Consider the following 14913-nt stretch of genomic DNA (forward strand, 5'->3'; position numbering starts at 1 on the left):
ATCAGCTGTCAGACTCATTGTCTCCCTTCATGGCCAGGGGCTAGCCCACCACCTAAAGGCCCTCTGCCAGGTTACATGAGGAGATCCACTTGAAAACACTTAATAAGAGTAATATATTTTGAAAGCTGATGCTTTTCCGACAGTTTTTCTAATAAAGGCACAACAACACTCTGTGCATCTTATCAGCTATCTGGTCTTTCAAACCTTCAGCAAATCGATCTCTGATGGTTCTCCGCATGCGTCACACGGCGATGAATCAAAAGCCCAAAGTCCCACAAACAACTGTGTCCTCCTCAGATGAACGGCAGCACACAGCGGGTTGCAATCAATGAGGAAGCTAAATGCAGCTAACAAATGATTCAGTCAACAATGACAGTCATCTGTTGAAGGAAATCCTGGAGGGAACCACAGCACGCAAGGAGCGTTAAGGGAGTTGCTCTGTTCCAAAAGTGTGTTTCGTAAGGCTCTATTTTAGCAGCTTCCATCTTTCAGCTCTCCATTCCACCTCGGCTTTCATTCTCCACCTCGCTCCCGCCGCAGACATAATTGGCATCAAATTAGTGTGTGGCGCTGCGCTGCCGCGCTCCTTTTCTCATCAGAGGGTATCAAAACATCTCGTATCAAAGACGCACAACATAGAGTTTGACGTCAAACTTTAATGAAAGTAGACTTGCTTCAAAAGCTGCAATCCTTCCTCCGTCAGTTTCAAAGAAGAAGAATCCCAAAATTAATAAAATGTGGGGCTGATGCACATGTTTGTGGCTGTACATGTAAATATGGGAGCTGTGCTGCAGGTCATTTAACCTCCAGCCGTCTTCAATAGCAACGGTTATTTGTGACGTTTGAGAAGAGGCTCTATAGATTCATATGATTAGAGAACTGTTGCATGGCAATTAAAGCCTTTTTAATAACACCCTTTAACATAGATGATACATATAGATGCAAATTTGTAGAGTGGTGTCCCATCCCTGCATAATTAGATGTTATTAAGGTCATGACTGGAAAAGCACTCGGAGAGCTCACACCTGACAAACACACACAGATACATATATATACTGTACACACACACGCACAGTTGTATAGATATACACAAGTTACAAGACATAGTAGGTTGCTTAATGACCAGGAACATCACCAACATTTGATCATCTGTTTCTCAGCCCATGATCAATATTTCACTTTATATCCATCCATAACTTTTAGGGTACGTGTCCTCATAGGCAAAAAACAAACAAAAAAACAAACTAACAAATATGGGTCGTCAGTAATAAAACATATTGTAATGCAACAATATAAACCTGCGAATCACAGACAGGTTGCGTCAAGTTGGCCAGAAACTGAGATCAAGAAACCATTTTCCAAGCAAGAGAAAGAGTCTGAGTCAGAGTTTAAGTGTGAGATTTTGTGGTGGGTCTTTCATTGCGGTTCAGGCTTTATGTCTATTTCAGAATAAACAGTTCTCCAAATATGACACACAACTTGCACGCCTGCCAGTCGAGGCCGTTTCAAAACTTTAAATTTAAACTGCTTCAGATATTTGCTCGAACTGTTTCAACATTAATCCCAACTCTAAAATCTGAACTAGATGAAGGTAATAAGTTGAAATATTATGAAGACGTGTGTCTGCAGACGTCCACTGAGGACACCTTCCGTTTTGTTCTTGTCACTTAATATTCTGTCATTTTCTGTGTAGTTAAATATCTAAAGCAAAGTATGCTATATTTGGCACAAAGAGCTGCTGGAAAGATTAGCCTGGCTTGGTTTTCTGAGCAGCTAAAGCCTCCCAGAGCCTACCTGATGGGGTTAATTTGGGCAGCGAGAAACTCTTGACCTTTTCACAGCAGCAACAGGTGCTACAATGAAGTGAGGATTAAGAGCTCATTGAGAAGTTGCTCAGAGTTGAACACAGCGGGCTGCTGAGTGGGGGCGACTGTCCTAATGCAAGGATCACCTCAACTTTATGACCAACATTTCTGCAGAAGAACAGCAGGATGTATACATGAGTGTTTCCAATGCAGCTAATCAGAGAATAAGTGCAGGTGCCGGATTAAAAAAAAGCATCAAGAAAGGCTTTTAAAGGAGCAGCATGTAGGAAATGTATTTAAAGTAATCATAAAATGGCCCATATGTACTTATATCACTGAAAACAACATACCAGGTGTGTAGCCCCGCCCCTTCAGCGATCAAATCCTCTCCTTGACAGGTAAGATTCTGCTAAGTTTGGCTAATTTAATTCGAATTAATGTAGGGACAGACACTTCAAATATTCTCCATGTAACTTTATGCATGCTTGTTTATAGTACACTAGCAGGTGGCTCATCGATTTGAACAGCAATCAGCTGTTGAAGAAATAAAAACGGCCACTCGTCATTGCTAACATTAGCAAGGAATTACCAGAGCCCGTTTCTCCGGCATAATGCTGAAAACGTTCCAGCATTGACACGATCATTATGGCATTATGAAACGAAGTTGACACGGTGCATCCGTCAAATTTATACGTTTTTTTAATCTAATTTTTGACCTCGACTCTGGGGGAGGCGGAGGGATACGACGCGGCGCAGTGATGAGGTTGCAGTACCAGCTTTGACCACAAAGCTGTATACTGGTCCTTTAGTTCACAAAGTGGTGGATTAGAGATGCCACATTAGATGATGATATTCAGAAATAAACCAGATGGAAATGGTGTTGATGCCAACTGTGCATGCAAAAAAGAAAAAATCAAACAAATTGTCCTGCGTCATGTCACTTATCCTGTCTGTGACACGCTGGTAGAACGTTGGCGGTTCCCCATTGTGTTCCACAATGGAAGACACACAGAGGATGGTGCAACTGGCTCTGTAAATGACTGGAAGAACAAGAACATACAGTGTTTAATCTCCCACAACAACACCGGGACAGAATCGATCATGGAGGATCTCAGGAGCACAGCCCGACGAGCTGATCCAGCTGTGATGCTTCCATCAGAGAGTCAGTAGCTGAAGGGTTTGGGCCTGAAATTGAATTGAGCGAAGCGTTGAGCCAGAAAAAAACAGTCACTCTCTCTCTCTCACACACACACACACGCAGCAGCAGCAGTGAAACAGCGGGGAGGTCCAGTTTTGGCCCTGCAGGAAATCTCTTTTTTCATCAGAACAGGTGCGGAAGTGTTGCACATCAATCCCTGACCAGGAGAACTGGTGTGTGTGACAGGGACGACGCGACACGTCAAAACTACGTTGAACTCGTCAATCTTTTGCAAAACAATGACTCCACCTTTATTCTGGTATCTGGATTCTGATTCAAAACTATCTACGCACAAGTAAAAATGAACGGTGCAGAACATCTGGGTGAAGGGGGATGGGGGAGGGGTTTACTTTAAAGGAAACCCGGCTGAGAATGTCTCAATGTTAGAAGAGACGTAACACTTTAATAGCTTCTCTTCCATTAACATTCTAATGCCACAGAAATGACACATGTTCAGAATGTAAAGGGCATAAAATAAATTGTGCTTTTTCCTTTTTTTCCCGCTTTAATCTCCCATTTTCTACATCAGCAGTAGCACATTTATCGTCGCCCTGACCTGCCACTGCTGAATGGCAACAAATAAATATTCATGTCCTTCCCCCCGAAGACATGTTAGAACAAAAATGTTTTGGTGTGATTAATATTTTATAGGACACGCTTTGCTGACATTATAAAGCTCTAAAAATGCTAACATTTCTGGACGCGCAGATGCTCACATGTTCCTCCGAGTACTGAGACATCGAGGGTGCATCCCGCCCACCACCAGTTGGGGTAAAAACTTAACTGAAGCAACTTTGTAAAGTTCTGGCATTAACAAAAATAGATAGAAACTTGAATTTTCCATGTGTTTGACTTCTAGATCACTCATTTAATAACTCGGTTGTTTCCTCAACTTATGTAACTCTTTATTCAATTATTGTTTATTTTAATGGCACTTTCTTGACACTGGGTTCCCGTAGTTACACAGATATACAGATGGAGCTTCTGAATATGTAGAAATAATGTTCTGATTTCTTCTCAGAAACTCTGCCCTGTACATCATATATAATAAATAGAATTACTGCCAATTTGAAGGTGCGGTGGTCAATTCCGCTCTGCGTGTTGCTCTTCCACGTCATGATACGTCCCTGAAGCTCCGGCTGAGGTTCGAGAGCAGCCGTGTGTGGAAGATCCTGACGTTTATAAGTGACTGGGAGCTGGGAAACAGGGATGAGCTGCCACTGGTAATGGCTTCAGGTCAATGGTCAGCAACCTTCAGCACAGCTCAACCATGAGCAATTAAGCCAGACTCGCAGGAGCTTTTAAAATCAGCTGCCAATCAAAGCCCCACGTGGTCGGCTAATGTCGTATTCAGTCTTTCTCCTGACAAATTTCCCACAGTCCGTTTTCCCAGAACAACCCGAGAAAGTCGTGTTGCTACACTACAAACCACTTTATTTATTTATTTATTTATTTATTTTTAAAACCCAGAAAGTGACTGAAACAACCCCAAATATTGGACTCCGGAGAAGAAATGCTGGAGATTAATGGAGTGTAACGATGCCGTGCTGTCATTTCATCTTGACGATCGTGCAGCTACCTCTGCAGTTCTACAAGAAAAATTGGTAAAAGCTCAACTTTTCCTCCCAGTTGTGGCACTTGGGATAAACATCTACATGGAAGGTATCTGACGGTGCAGCGATGAAACATTTTACAGCTGGTCTCTGCATATTTGTCACCGGTTTTATCCAAAACGTTCAGCAGCGTTTCTCTGCTGTGTTGACCTCACTCTTCCCTGCATTATTAAACCAGCTGAAGAAGACAAACAAGACAAAATACACACTTTTCCATATGAGACACAAAAAGGTGTGTTGGAGCTGTTGAACCAATGAGCTGTTAATAAAGAAGAGAGAGAATGCGTATGCTCTTGGTCCCTGTTTAGCCTCTTACAGAACCATAGAAATTGTCTTCTCATTGTATCAGATGAGTTGTTGGATCACTCCTGGATCCTGGGGGGGTCCCACCTTTACCCCCCGAAATATCAGAGCAATCCTGAGAGAAATCCACCACCAGTCCAAATATCCAGAGTGCAAAATCACAACTTCTAATGTTCTCAGGCGTTCTCATTGTTTATTGCTGCCACAGCCTCTGGTGGACACCAGTAGTACTGCAGCTCTAATGGAAGACATGATAGAAGTTATTGGTTATTAGAGAGTTGTTGTGAAGCCACAGGGGAAAAGATTTAAAGATTAACAACATTAACAAATGAAAAAGACAGAAATTTAAATAACAGTAAAGGCAGAGGTCAGGATGAGGATCAATCTTTAATTCGATTTTTTACAGCCAAACTGGTTCTTGCACAGACAGCACTGCAGGAAAGGAGGCTTCTATGATAACATACCCTCACCAGCCCATGAACGCACCATTCCACCTGTTGCCATCTGCTTGACAGCGCCACACCATTAAGACCCGGTGCCACCGAACTCAAGAACTCTTCGGCTCTCTGACCAAAAACGTAAAAATGTTTGTTCAACAGATGAAAGAGGCGTCGTTTCACAAACCGCTTCACTAAATTTCCGTGTTCCAAATCTAACGTATGTACTGAAACACATGACCCCGGTGTCTCCGTGAACGCTGGGATTCGTGCTGTCGAGTCAACCTGACGATTGCTGCTAAGTGGCGCGATTGTTCCCTCAGCAAGTTGCCAGCTGTCCCTCATGCAGCAGGACGCCTGCCAACTGCACAATTACCACTTATGACAAATCCTGCCGTGTGCAGGTTTAAAAGAGCTGCTGTGCGACTGACACTCTCGTTAATTTAATCTGATTGCACGACAGTTAATTATCTAAGTCCAATCAAGTTGTATCAGTGGAGTACTTTGACATCTCCAACAGAGACCGAGGTTGTGCAGAGACATCAAAGCCCCCCCAAAAAACAAAACCTCCAAAAAAACACAGCTACAAAAAAAGTTAAAGTGTCAATAAAATAAGATGAAAACAAGAGTAAAAAAAATAAACAATATAACAGCCACAAAGTCGCTGCATTAAGAGGCAATTTGTCAGGCTGGGACTCAGCTTCATCGAAGGCAGTTTGCGAATTTATTGAACAAAAGCATTTAGCTCCTTTCAAAACACACTGGCTGTAAACTAAAACGCTGCAAATGGAGGAGGAAACCACAAATCTAATAAAGATTAACCAAATCAATCACTCCTTAAAAAACAGAGGCTTTACAAAACACTATGGAAGCTATGATTTTGAAATGAAACCACAAAACTTTAACAAAAAGGAAAAACACTCTCAAGGAAGCAAAAGGAACATGACATCAGCAGCACAAGACAAAGACATTGGAAGACTGGCTGGAGTGGACAATGGGACAAAACACTGGAGACACACTAGGCGACACGGACTATATATATGTGTGAGGACAATGGAGAACAGGTGGAAACAATCAGAGAAAACGGGAAGGAAAAGCAAGTGGCCTGAAAGGAGAGAGAGTAACACTTCAAATTAAAACAGGAAGTCACCAGAGAGAACCTCCTGAAGGCATCGATCACATCTGAAGCCATAATGGGACACGGTGAGCTGTTGTGCCTCATTCAATAATTGTCCTCCTGTTGTCCTAAAGTCAAATATCAATGTCCAAATATCAATATAAAACTTAGAGAAGAAAACAACCAGCAGTCCAAATATTCAGTTTGTGTAATTGTTCTCATCATCAGGGAAATCACATATTGACTCTTTTTTTGTTTTGTGCCGCCACAGCCTCAAGTGGTCATTAGTGGTCAACAGAAGTTAAGTGTTGGGTGGCTACTGGGTAAGAGTTTAATCTCAAACAAAATATTCCAGCAAATGAAACTCAATGAGTGCTACATGTTCGTTTAATGTCAGCTCCGGCACTATAAGGTGAAGTTTTATTGTCATTTAAAAGGTGCTCGATAAAAACCACCATAACAGTCTCAGCGCCGGTCACTGCGATGACCATAAACCAGAGCGGTGGAGCAATAGAATGGGAAAAACAAACAGCGAGAAGAGGTGGGGGAGTGTGTCCATTAAGACAATAAATGTCTGACATCCAGGGAACAGACCCAGGGAACGATACACCACTGACCTGTGTGTGTGCGTGCTTAAATATTTATGCTAAATGCACACATAAAGCACACAATCCCAGATGCAGAATCACAAACCCATGCATTATGGATGGAGGCCATTATCATCGTGTCCTTTCTAGCCAGCTGTGTATTCATGAGATGGGGCCGCAGACAGCACTGCATTACCTTTATCGGCACCGGCACAAAGGTGATTCGCTCACTCTGAATGCTTGAAATGACATCGGGGGCACTTGATTTCTTACGGCGTGGCTAGTGCCACGCTAGCGTCTGTTCCAAAGTCTGGCCGGATAAACACAAGGCGAGGTTAACCTGATCTGTACCTAATAGCTTTGTGATTTGATTTGAGTGGGGCTAGAATTCACAAATTAAATCTACTTAAAAAACCAAAAAGTAAGCCACCTTATTGTTGGTATTGTGTGTCGCCTGTATCTCGGTTTTTTGCACTTACCCATCTCTTGGTAAAATTAATTTAGCCTTGTTGTTAAAATGTAATAACTTCTATTATTACCTATCCCTATTTAGTCTCCTAATGGGAGCCTCTTTAGATTGTGAGCAAATCAAAGTAAATGGAAAAATATGCAAACCCCAAGCTGGAATTGAACCCACAACTCCTTGTAAAGCAACTTTTATGAACAAACTTTTATGAACAACTTTGCCCTTGTCTCTCTATGTTTCTTAAGTTTAAGGCACGCCAGTTGTTTTGTGCTAATTATTCACGCGCCCTGAAATTGCTAGATCCAACCCTGTGAACGAGCACGAGCATTTCAGGCTTTGCGAGCACGAGTCGACTTTTATGGCAACTTAATGGACAGAATATTATTTCAGACCAGTGGATATATTCTAGGCCAACATTCAATCAGTCAGGCTTCCATATAGTTTAACATTTCTATATGATCCCTCTGTCTGCTTTGATGAAGGGTCTTTTATGGGAAGCTTTTTTCTGTTTTATTGGTCATCAAATGAAACTCACTGCTGACTTCATTAGGCGCATGTCTACTGCCTGGCAGTGGTTTTACATTTCTTTGCTTCCTGAAGAGAATTCTCAGTTCTGTGAGGAAGGTTTAATAATATATCACTGTACGTGCCGTGATGTTTGTGACAGGCGTCTGTTTGTACGGAACCAGTTGATCTATATACTGTATTATCATTATTGTACATACATGACATTGCATGCGTTCAATCCTGCTGTGGTGTATGGAATATCGTGGACATTCCATCTCAGACGTACCAGTAGACAAGGCATAAACTTGAAATGGTTTAAAGAAAACCAGTCAAATATTCCGGACTTTCGGATTCAAAGCCCAGACCGATAAAGAATGTGTGCCTGATCCATGAGCAGCCCGAAAGAGCCCAGGTGGTTTTAAAGGGATGGAGTGTTTTACACTGGCTGTGATGGAGTTGAATGCGAACTGCATTGGTAGAGCCCTCAGGGAACATTTTGAAGGGCTGAAGCTGCATTTAGACAAGAAGGCACTTTGGCGGGGTGTGGAGCAGAGAATTTGGAGGACCGGTTTAAAGACGCACATAGGCTGAACCTTCAGGGAGGAGACGGAACCCGCCCTCCTAGCATCCTTAATACCTCAAGGTGTCACGGCTCCGGAGTGAATCACTTACTATCAGTTCATAAATGTCAGAAAAGGAAAAACTGGAAAAATTGTACAGTAAAAGAATTTAGTGTGTAGTCCCAGTACACACGGGTGGGGCACACGGGCTTTATGAAAGTCAGGTTTGATTATCCATGGACAAGGTAGCAGGAAGTAGCAGCCCGACATTCTGAAGGGTCACCGATGATTGGTTGATGGAGGTAAAGCTGAGAAGAGAAGAAGAGAGGATGAGTGGACCTGCTGCTGTCACCTGCTGAACACAACAATCAATTTATTCCCCTTGCTGTTTATTTTTCCAACCTCCTTCTGTGTCCTTTCATATGTTCTTAGTCCATTTTTCATCCTGTTTCTTTCCTCGCCTCTTCCTGGAGATATTTAATGCTTACCCAGCGCCCCGGTCTGGTAAACGTTCCCTCGTTTGAGAACCCTTCTTTGGGGATTGGACGTGAACCACAGCATGACGTCATTCCCACTGGTCTTTAGCGCGACTGTAATAATGGGTGACATTTAATGGAGGGTGTCAGCTAAATGCAGGTCGAAGAAACAGCGAGAAAAGACGCATCACCGGGACATTGACAATTAAAAACGGTACGGCAGGAACACGGGGCTGCCTTGTGCTGCATGCGCCTGGATTGTATTGTCTTTTTTTTTGCGATGCCAGAAATTGTTTCGGGCCCCTGAAGGGGTGTTGGTTCTCGGTCCGGATGCAGCTGATCTGCTCTATTTCTGCTCCCGCTTGTTTGTGTAGGGAAAGGTCAGGCTGCAATCAGGTTGATATTTCGCTAGTAACTGTTCTTTCTCTTTTATCTGCATCATCCCTTCGCGTGTTTGTCGGGTCGTCTTTCCCAGGTCTGGTTCATAATTTAGGCAGACCTTGTTTTGATTTGGGGACTCTTCAGGGGCACGCGCATGTGCAACACCGAGGGGCCGGCGTCGTTTTTTGTTGTCTCTTTCACTCTCGCGTGACTTGTTCTGCTTCCATTTCCTTCCCTCACATCCTCCGCTTTCATCCATCACCACCTGCTCATCCTGCCCCCCTCTCTCGCTCTGAAATTGTTCCTTTTGTTCGTGCGGCATTGAACAATACACAAAGCGCAAGGTTGAATTGGCCGGATGCAAAGTTGAACTCCGTACGCTGCCTTTATGGTCGATGGTGGGGCAGAATTCTAATTATGCAAGTGGCTCACAGGGAACTGACCGTACACACCCAAGAGCTAGTCCAGGGTTGGGTTTGATGTCTGTTTTATTGATCAGTGGGTCTTTTCATGGCAGCCTGCTGGTCAGGTTGCATGTGATGCAAATCTGATGTGTCTTCTGCCTGAGGTGGTCCCAAGCAAGGTCAAGGTTACTAAAGCTGAGCCTAAATCAGCCTCGGGCACGCTCTTCCTTGGAGAACGCTGAATGATGAGTTCCCGACCTCTCCGGCTAAAGAGGAAATTGCAATTAAAACTTAAAACACTGAATCAAGCTCAAACTTTTCCCCACTCTGTCATGAAAAGAAGCTAAAAAAAGGAAGCCAGAACGACGAGTTAGATCAGGCTGCTGAAGGAAAAAGGAGTAATTAGAGGGAAACAGTATAAAGGGAGCAGCTCGCGTCTGCAAACATCTCATGATCAAGACTTAAAGAAAAAGTTCAGCAATGTCCTAATTTGACATTCACATTGTGAAGGTTCTGTTCCAAGAATCTCATAAAAAACCAACAAACATCCGGATCATTTGACGTCTTCTTTATCAAGTCACTACGGGCGTATTATTAGAATGTAATATACATTTAGGCATTTGGACATTACATATACAGAGCTGTTTATGATTCTATCTAATTACGTCATTAGAATGCTATCATTCATGCCAAAGCTGCTACACTGAGCTAATGATATTTTGTATTGTTAAGCGTGATCGCTGAATCAATAGATTTTATTGAAGATAGGATCATCTCTCCATCCCTCAGAACGCTACCATGTATATTTATAAACGGGCTTGGCTAAACTGAATGGAATCATCAGTTCTGGATAAAGAGAGATGCTTGCAAAGGGAGGTGCAACCTAAAGTGCTGCAGAGCCTGATCAATGAGGGGTTTGCGTAAAGTGAGATTGTCGGGATCTCGTCCGCTCTTCGTAATGTCCTCTTCCAGGAATGACTTGGCCCTTTGAGACCGCAGGAGGAATATGCCCACCACTCATCCATATCAGGCCGCCATCTCTCCCTCTGAAGCTGTCAGCCCAAACGTCTGAATCAATGAGGAAAAGCAAAGGAGGAGGCGGATAAACGCAACGCTGGGAAGCACTTTGCAAACCGAGATGGGCTGAGTTCACTTTGAAGGAGTCTTTGAGGGTTTGAAAAAAACACACGTACTTGCATCTATGATGTCCCATCAAAGGATCAGTAACAATATTGAGCAGCTAAATAAAAAGCTTGATGTTATCGTCCATTTAGCGTAGCACCTCGGGGCTCACAAAGGCCCCTGAACACCCAACATAAAATAAAACCAGGTGAAAACCAGTGGAGAACACTGTCGCCGCTCAACAGGAGGGTTCTCTGAGGGGCCTTTCTCTGCAGTTTGCATGATCCCTGCGTACTTGTGTGGGTTCTCTAAGGGTATTCCGGCTTCCGCCAAAGAAATGCATTTGGGGGATCGCTTAAATTGACCTTTGGTGCTAGTATAAACATGTAGGTTTGACAAGTTCAGTGGTGGCGATGCTGGATTTAAGCAGAAGTGAGTGAAAGAGGTGAGCGAGGAGGAACAGTCAGAGAGGTTGATGAGGGTCTAAAGGTCAGCTGATGAGTCTGAACTCGAGTCTGATTGACGTTCCTGGCATTTACGTTCACAGCCTCACAGGCAAACACTGTCGGGTTGCCACCAACAGGTAAACGGATACATCTGAAGTGAGGATGGGCTCCATTAGATGCAGTGTTGGGGCTCCACTCCACTCTGAATGTGTCACTGTGTCCCCCTGTTTGCTATATCTCCGCGGCAGGACCGAGACAGGAGAGGAGACAGTCCTTCAATTTCTCATGTCTGTTCTCATATAACTAAACAGACTGCTCCGTCACCTGGAAACACATTTTTTTAAATTTATAAGTGAATAAAGGAATAACTATTTTCCCGGTTTGGTCTAAGTGGAACTCTGTGTTCCTTCAATTATCTTTTAGTGCGATGTGAGCGACTGAGGCAGGGACCCGCTTCCCACCTGCTTTCTTTTTTAAAGCACTCAAGAGCCAATCTGGATAAGTGCTGCAGACATCGAACCATGGAAAAGCTCATAATTATCTGCAATACTCAGATGGTGTCAGCGCTGAGCTTCAGCGAAATGTTTGATCGTCTCTTCCATTGGTCACATCGCTGCTTCCTTTCGCTTATAGACAAACCAATGTGGGGGTAGCATTCATCAGGCTGCGGGCCTCCACCATGCTGACAAAACATTTATATATTTTATACCAAATAGAAATCTTTCCAAATGACTAATCGGTCCCCTGGCATCAAGTTCACCTTCTTGAACATTAAAGCTGCAGCGATGTCACTATCATGGAGCCAAAGATCACATATTAAAAAATGTTTTTTTAAGGAAAGTAACTGTATTGATACTTCTGCTCTCCTCCATTTGTTGGTGTGTTATTTTACTAAAAAGAGTCCCTGGGGAGGATGTTTTATGCTTGTCCATGTAAAGGGACAAACCCTATTTTCTGTGTCACAGTGTTGCTTTCAGGACTGTTTCAAAAAAGATTTGCAGTTCATGAAACTGCATTTCTGGCCACAAGCTAAGCAGCATTAATAAACCTTAATGGTTGGAGATGAGAAATACTTCAGAACATCTGCATGTCCATTATGCACAAATCTGGATTCTGGCACTAATCAATGCTCGGAAAATCACTCGTTTTTGCACGTAGAGAAGTACAAAAAAAGGCGAACCTCTACTTCACCCGCCGCGGCATAAACACTTTTAACCTGCTCGGTCTTGCAGATGTTCCCTACAGAACAAGTGTTTTCTCACCAGCTCGTAATTAGCCACCATTACCCCCCATCACAAACATATTAGCATTCGACAGCAGGCCCATTGAGTCTAATTGGCAACGTTGAGCCATACATTACCCTCCTCTGTACCAGCCAAGCTCCTGTGCTCTGCTTCCAATATTTCTTCTCATCCATGTCTTAATTTCATTCTTCCTTGTCCTAAAGAACAACTAACCACTGTCATTCTGTATTTGGGAGTCCGCTTCTTAGCTCATCTGGCTTTAATTGTGATTTACTTTGATGCCGTTGTCTTCACGATTGCTACAACACACCAGCAATACCACCTCGCCTGCCCCCCTTCCCTCAATCAATCTGTACACACTCCCCTCCCTTCCCAGTCTCCCTCTCCATCGTTTCTCATTAATTGCTTTATGATATCTGGCTCGCAGTAACGGGCTTTGAGCCCAAATTTATATTCTTGTCACTTGATCTTTCTCTTCCCCCCCCGCTTTGCATGTCTGTAGCTGCCCCTCTGGAGCAACGTGGCAGCATCTTCATTCAAAGCACGCCTCCCTCTGCCTATGCCAGCTACATGAAATCTCTCAGCCATGAGGATGAACCCTGAGTGTCTATACACTCGTCTGTGTGCATCTGAAACTTCATTTACTTCATATGGTCCTGCAATATATTCGCAACAAAGAGTGCGCTGACATCCCCAGGGGGGTGGTATAATTTTAAGATTTAGGGATCCATTTTTGAGAGGTTGGTAGAGGACTGCAATGGCCAGACTTCCAGCTCACACTGGTGCCGCATCTCATCAGTTGGTCTGTTGCTTGATGCCCAACATGCTGCCAGAACAAACACGTACAGCAGCAGTTGTGCGGCTATTTGGGGGCGACCTTTTCACAAAGGGATTATTTATTGGTGTTTGATCCCAGCCCAGTTGCTGCCTGCTGCTGTCGGCCGCTGCTCTCACTCACCCTCCACCACCAGCCACCAGTTACTCACTGGTTTTAACATCAGAGAAACCAGCCGTGTACTGAGCACTCAGCCTGGGAGGTGAATGCTAAACATTGCACAGGAAAATTCACAAAGGTAGAGAAACAAGTCTTGCTTCTTACATTGCAATAAACATTGTAAACAATATTATCAATAGAGATTCAAATGTGCCAGGTTACAAGTGCATTTTCTGGTTTGGTTAACAGAAAAGATGAGAATAAGCCTAAAAGTACCCTAACTTAAAATCTCTCAGTAAGAGATTAGCTCATTATTTTTAATATGATATATCCTGAATGTTATGGCATCTTTACAGTTTCTAAACATTGTCACAATGTTCCCCAGGGTTAGATTGTATAATTTCAGCCAATTTGTGAATGTTACCAAAACAGCTCTTGGTGAAAAAATTGCATTTTTATTAGCTTATTACTAAATCATTTTACCATTAGAATGCCAACTAGACTACAAGCGAAAAGAAAATGTGTCCCTTCACTTGAATGTATTTTTCGGATAAAAAAAAGTTCTAAATTGATGTACGCAGTGATTTAATGTACAAACTGGTGTTTGATGGAGGCTTTTTCTTTAAAAAAAAATAATCATTTTTCATCCCCCAGTGAGAAGATAGTATAATGTGTAAACTCTGTAATTGTAGAAGTTTAAATACGGTTTATGCATCAATAATTATCTTGGGAAAAAACAGCATTCTATTTATTGTGGCTCGCAGGTTACCTCATAAATTGTTTGCCATCTAAACACACTTATATTAACACTGCTCAAACAAATGACTTGACCTTTCCAGACATTTTAACATTTTGACAAATGTTTCATTCACACCAAATTACAAGTTTGGGACTCAATTAACTATGTTCAGTTTCAACTCCATTACTAGAAACATTATTCCAGGATTGTGTGTACACAAAAAATAATCATCAGATTTCATTGCTGAAATCATTTTTCTCCCACTGCAGGGGGCCGAAAAGAGTTATTCAGCGAAGCGTGCACACCTCACTGCCTGGAGCATTTCATTGAATATGAATTAAACCTTGTGTTAGAGAGGTTATATGCCACAATGCACATGTATGTGCTTGATAAGGTCCAGGGTGTCAGTAGCTCATGCTAATGATTTAATCCTGAAGTGCGATTTTGAGATGTTTTTGTCTTTAAATCAGAGTTGTTTTTAACAATTTGCTTAAACATGCAGGTCAATGAACTAATCACTGTGAACTAATGGTGAAAAATTATGTTTTACAAAACAGAAAGGTGAATTCAAGCT

The sequence above is a fragment of the Takifugu rubripes genome, chromosome 2 (assembly GCF_901000725.2).
Source record: "Takifugu rubripes chromosome 2, fTakRub1.2, whole genome shotgun sequence".
Lineage (NCBI taxonomy): Eukaryota > Metazoa > Chordata > Actinopteri > Tetraodontiformes > Tetraodontidae > Takifugu > Takifugu rubripes.